Genomic DNA, 6274 nt, shown 5'->3' with positions numbered 1-6274 from the left:
CCAGGAAACACAGTTTTGACAATAAAAGGTCCAGACCACCTTGATTTCAACTTCCCTGGAAAAAGTCGGAGACGAGAGTTGAATAAGAGAACTTGTTGCCCCGGCATGAACAACTTAGGATGTAGCTTCCTATCGTGCCACCTTTTCACCTTTTCCTTGTACATTTTTTTGTTCTCGTACGCTTGGAGTCGAAATTCATCAAGTTCATTAAGCTGAAGCATTCGCTTCTTTCCAGCTGCATCTAGATCCAGGTTCAACTTTTTCAACACCCAATAGGCCTTATGCTCAAGCTCTGCAGGTAAATGACATCCCTTACCATACACCAGTTGAAACGGGGACATACCAAGTGGAGTTTTGTATGCTGTTCTGTAAGCCCAAACAGCTTCATCGAGCTTTAAAGACCAATCCTTCCTTGACGGACAAACAACCTTCTCCAGAATGCGCTTGATCTCTCTGTTAGACACTTCCGCTTGACCATTTATTTGCGGATGATAGGCAGTAGCAACTCGATGATTCACATTATAACGCTGCATCATAGAAGTGAACTTACGGTTGCAGAAATGCGACCCTTCATCACTTATGATTACTCGTGGCGTTCCAAACCTTGTGAAAATCTGCTTATGAAGAAAATTCAATACTGCCTTTGCATCATTTGTGGGTAGAGCTTTGACTTCTACCCATTTTGAGATATAATCGACTGCCAGCAAGATGTATTGATTGTTGCAGGACGAGACAAAAGGCCCCATAAAATCGATTCCCCAAACATCAAAGACCTCGACTTCAAGCATCACATTTAACGGCATCTCATCCTTTCTCGTCAAATTTCCCACTCTTTGGCAACGATCACACCTTAAAACAAACTGATGAGCATCCTTAAACAATGTAGGCCAGAAAAAACCTGCTTGCAGAATATGAGCTGCCATCTTCTCACCACCATAGTGTCCGCCATAAACTGTGGAGTGGCAGTCTCGTAATATCCCCTCCGTCTCACAGAATGGGATACATCTCCTGATGATCTGGTCAGCTCCATGTCTAAACAAATACGGTTCATCCCATATATACCACTTCACCTCATGCAGAAACTTCTTCTTCTGAGCTGTGGTCAAATTATGAGGCATTATATTGCTGACAAGATAATTCACAATATCTGCGAACCATGGCTCTTCCTCCTGAACTGCGAACAACTGCTCATCCGGAAAAGATTCGTTGATCAATGTCTTATCATGTGAAGTAGACTAGGGATTCTCCAATCTAGAGAGATGGTCATCTACTTGATTCTCAGTACCTTTTCGATCCTTGATCTCTAACTCAAATTCCTGTAGTAAGAGCACCCAACGAATGAGTCTCGGCTTCGAATCCTTCTTGGAAACCAAATAGCAAATGGCCGAATGATCAGTGAATACTGTCACTTTTGTCCCAAGCAGATAAGATCGAAATTTCTCGAAACCAAAGACTATAGCCAAGAGCTCCTTCTCAGTAGTGGTGTAGTTCATTTGGGCCCCATTTAAGGTCTTGCTAGCATAGTAGACCATATGAAAGAGATTATTCTTGCGCTGCCCAAGAACTGCGCCTACCGCATAATCACTCGCATCACACATCATCTCAAAAGGCTCTGTCCAATCCGGTGCTGTAATAACTGGTGCAGTGATCAAACTCTTCTTAAGAGTCTCGAATGCCGTCAAACATTCATCATCAAATTTGAAAGGCACATCCTTCTCAAGCAAGTTGCACAACGGCTTAGATATCTTCGAAAAGTGCTTGATGAAATGCCGATGAAAACCTGCATGACCAAGAAAACTACGGATTCCTTTCACAGAAATAGGTGGTGGAAGATTTTCAATGACTCCCACATTGGCTTTATCCACCTCAAGACCCTTGCTAGAGACCTTATGCCCAAGAATAATGCCTTCATGCACCATAAAATGACATTTTTCCCAATTGAGCACCAAATTAGTTTCCACACACCTTTTGAGCACGGCACGAAGATTATTCAAACATTCATCATACGAATGTCCAAAGACGGAGAAGTCGTCCATGAACACCTCGACATTATTCCCAATCATGTCAGAGAATATAGCCATCATACATCTCTGAAAAGTGGCCGGTGCGCCACATAACCCAAATGAAACTCTGCGAAAAGCAAACGTGCCAAATGGACAAGTGAAGGTAGTCTTTTCTTGATCCTCTGGTGCAATACAAATCTGATTATACCCCGAGTAGCCATCCAGAAGACAATAGTACTCATGACCAGCCAACATGTCAAACATCTGATCAATAAACGGAAGAGGGAAGTGATCCTTCCTCGTGGCCTTGTTCAACTTTCGGTAGTCCATGCATACTCTCCATCCTGTGACTGTTCGAGTGTGGATGAGCTCGTTCTTCTCATTTGCTACCACAGTAATACCTCCTTTTTTAGGCACACATTGCACGGGGCTCACCCAAGAACTGTCATAAATAAGATAAATGATTCCTGCATCCAGCCACTTCAGAATTTCTTTCTTCACCACCTCTTTCATGATAGGATTAAGTCTGTGCTTTTGCTCAACAGTTGGCTTACTACCCTCCTCTAGCAGAATCTTATGCATGCAATATAAAGGGCTGATCCCCTTGATGTCTGCTATGGTCCATCCAATAGTCGATTTGAATTCTCTCAAAATCCTTAAGAGTTTGTCCTCCTCACTACCTGAAAGGTCAGATGCAATAATAACAGGTAATGTAGATGCATCACCTAAAAAAGCATACCTCAAGTGTTCAGGCAATGGCTTAAGCTCCAAGGTGGGTGCTTCCTCAATTGATGGTTTGAGCTTTCCTTCAGCATTTTTGAGGTCAGAAGTACCAAGAGATTCAAACGGCATGTCCAGCTTTCGCCTCCAAGGAGAAGCATTAAGATATTGTAATTGCTCATTGCCATCCTCATCATCACTGTCAAAATCCCCCACTAAGGCCTTTTCTAATGCATCAGACATTAGCATATGATCGAGTTCCGAAGTAACCGCAGAATCAATCAAATTCACTTTTAAGCACTCCTCATCTTCTGTAGGGAATTTCATTGCTTTGAATATATTGAAGGTCACATCCTGATCCTGCACCCGCATAGTAAGTTCACCTTTCTGCACATCTATCAAGGTACGGCCAGTAGCCAAGAAAGGTCTTCCCAAAATTATGGGAATCTTCTTATCTTCCTCGAAATCCAGAATAATAAAGTCTGCAGGAAAGAAGAGCTTATCCACCTTGACTAGCACATCCTCCACTATGCCACTTGGGTAAGTAATAGAACGATCAGCCAATTGTAGAGACATGTAGGTGGGCTTTGGATCAGGTAAATCCAACTTTTTAATGATCGACAACGGTATCAGATTGATGCTTGCTCCCAAATCGTAAAGGCACTTGTCAAAAGACAACTTGCCAATGGTGCAAGGAATGGTGAAGCTACCTGGATCTTTAAGCTTTGGAGGTAACTTTTATTGCAGCACAGCACTGCATTCTTCCGTTAGAGCAACGGTCTCAAGGTCATCCAGTTTCACCTTCCTTGAAAGAATACTCTTCATAAACTTCGCATAACTCGGCATTTACTCCAGAGCCTCAGCGAAAGGTATATTGATGTGAAGTTTCTTGAACACCTCCAGAAACTTACCAAACTGCTTATCCAGCTTTTGTTATTGCAATCTCTTAGGGAAAGGTGGAGGAGGATAGAACTGTTTCTCCCCTGTATTACCCTCAGGCAGAGTGTGTTCAACAGTAGTCTTCCTTGGTTCCGCCACTTTCTCCTTTTGCTTAGCTTCTTCATCTCCAACTTCAGCTTCTCCTTCTTTTGCCTTTTCAGCATCAGCAACTTTCCCAGACCTTAAGGTAATAGCCTTGACTTGCTCTTTAGCTTCCTTCCTGCCTGGCACTTCCGTGTCACTAGGAAGTGTGTCAGGTTGACGATTGAGCACTGCATTGGCTATTTGACCAATTTGATTTTCCAAGGTCTTGATTGATACCGCCTGACTCTTGCACAACAACTTAAGTTCCTCAAAATCAGCACTGGTGGGTGCAGCTGCACCTCCCTATTGAGGATATGATTACCTTTGAGCATACTGCTATGGTTGCTGGAATCCAGGTGGATTGAACTGTTTACTCACACCTTGCTGATATGGTGGCTGAATAGTATTCTGATTATTACCCCAGCTGAAATTTGGATGATTTCTGTTGTTAGGATGATAAGTAGCTGGCACAGGCTGCTGTTGTCGCTGATAATTGTTCACATACTGAATAGATTCATTAACAAGAGAACACTAATCCGTAGCATGAGAACCTGCACAAAGCTCACAGACCATAGTTATTTGATTGACTCCATAGGTTGCTAGAGAATCGACCTTCATAGACAGCGCTTGGAGCTGCGCTACAATAGCGGTGGCTCCATCGACTTCCAGAATACCTGCTACCTTCCCAGGCATCATCCTCTGAGTTGGGTTTTGATGCCCATTTGCAGCCATAGTCTCAATAAGATTATAAGCTTCAGTATAGCTTTTGGCCCACAAGGCGCCTTTAGCTGCTGCATCGAGCATGGGCCGAGATTGGGCCCCTAAACCATTATAGAAACCAGTGATCACCATCCAATCGGACATTCCATGATGTGGACACTTTCTCAACATTTCCTTATAGCGCTCCCAAGCTTCGCACATAGATTCTGTAGGTTGCTGCGCAAACTGAGTAAGAGCACTCCTCATAGCAGCAGTTTTTGCCATTGGATAAAACTTCACCAGAAACTTTTGCGCAAGATCTTGCCAAGTAGTGATGGACCCAGCTGGTTCAGAATGTAACCAGTCCTTAGCTTTATCCCTCAGTGAGAATGGGAAAAGCCTCAGCTTGATAGCCTCATCAGTCACACCATTATATTTGAAAGTACTGTATATCTCGACAAAATTCCTTATATACATGTTGGGGTCTTCAGTCGCAGCTCCTCCGAAAGAAACAGAGTTCGGCACCATCTGAATAGTGCCCGGCTTGATTTCAAAGGTGTTAGCTTGGATAGACGGATGAAGAATGTTTGACTGAATGTCATCAATTTTAGGCCGAGAAAAGTCCATAAGAGCTGGATCTGCCGGAACAATATGATCACCCATGATTACTGGCTCCTTATGCTCACTTCCTGAATCCGAATCTTCAAAATCTATCTTCTCCGGAATATCAAGAACTTCAACTGTCTCCTCAGCTGTATCTAAAGTCCTCTTGCGAGTACGAGAACGAGTTTGCATAAACGCTCACTAAAGTACCTGAAACACAACCGAAAACAATAAGTAACACGTCTTAATCACTGAGTCCTAACCACCAATGATGGTAAGTACATAAACTAAACAAATACACCGAGTCCCCGACAGTGGCGCCAAAAACTTGTTAGGGCGAAAACACGTGCTAATATTCACGCAAGTATACGCGTTCGCAAGTAATATATAATACTTTCTAGTTCGTTCCCAAAGAGACTCAGACTAATTATGTTCAATTAAACTCACTCACCAATGTATGATTACTTCTCAATGTTAAGAAAATAACACTTAGATTTAAGTAACTAATTATTAACTATAATTAACTACTAAAATTAATCACTTAATTAACACTTCGAATTAACAATATTAAAACACTCATGAGATCACAACTTCATTACTACTTCCTTCAATAGTCATTGTTATTACGCTTAGCATGCAACAGTGATGATATTAATCGAATAACACGAAACTGATAAAAGCCAACTTTTATTGTACTAATACCATTCTACCAAACATCCACAATTAAGATAGAAGTTAAATAGGCATCAATTATGTTGAGTCCCTATATGTCTACAGAAATTGACAATATAATGATTTAAGAACAAGTTATTCCTTTTGATTACACAGGGCGAATAAAAATGGTTAGAGTTACCCACTAATCATGCAGACTCGTACATGAACCTATGCTAGCATGGCAAGTTCTAAATCTCGAGATCCACCATCGCTTCACAAGAGATTAACACCCTATCTTATATGTTCGCGACGCACATAAGACGAATACGCACAACCAATACTAGATATCATAAAATCATCACACACTAAGGTATTAAACAACTAACTAAAGAATTCCATAGCAAATCCGTTACGACCCCATGATCACGATTAGCCCATGTTAGCACTTATCATCATCATGGGTTCATATGAAAACATGATAAATAAACACAAAAGAATAATAACTAAACTAATTATATTAAACCAGAGTACGTCACAAGAGTAAATAGGTTCAAAGCAAAGAAAACTAGCAT

The 6274-nt window shown here is 41.6% G+C and overlaps 1 non-coding gene across 1 annotated transcript; it reads left to right on the top strand.

The window, feature by feature from the left end:
- Window positions 1-4608: 4608 nt before the first annotated feature.
- Window positions 4609-4715, top strand: LOC141675435 (small nucleolar RNA R71). Its single transcript, XR_012556088.1, has one exon. It is a non-coding gene; the product is annotated as a small nucleolar RNA R71 (small nucleolar RNA).
- Window positions 4716-6274: the final 1559 nt, after the last annotated feature.

Source organism: Apium graveolens, chromosome 7, assembly GCF_009905375.1.
Source record: "Apium graveolens cultivar Ventura chromosome 7, ASM990537v1, whole genome shotgun sequence".
NCBI lineage: Eukaryota > Viridiplantae > Streptophyta > Magnoliopsida > Apiales > Apiaceae > Apium > Apium graveolens.
The sequence above is the reverse complement of the archived record's forward strand: the minus strand, read 5'-3'. Positions and strand labels throughout refer to the sequence as shown.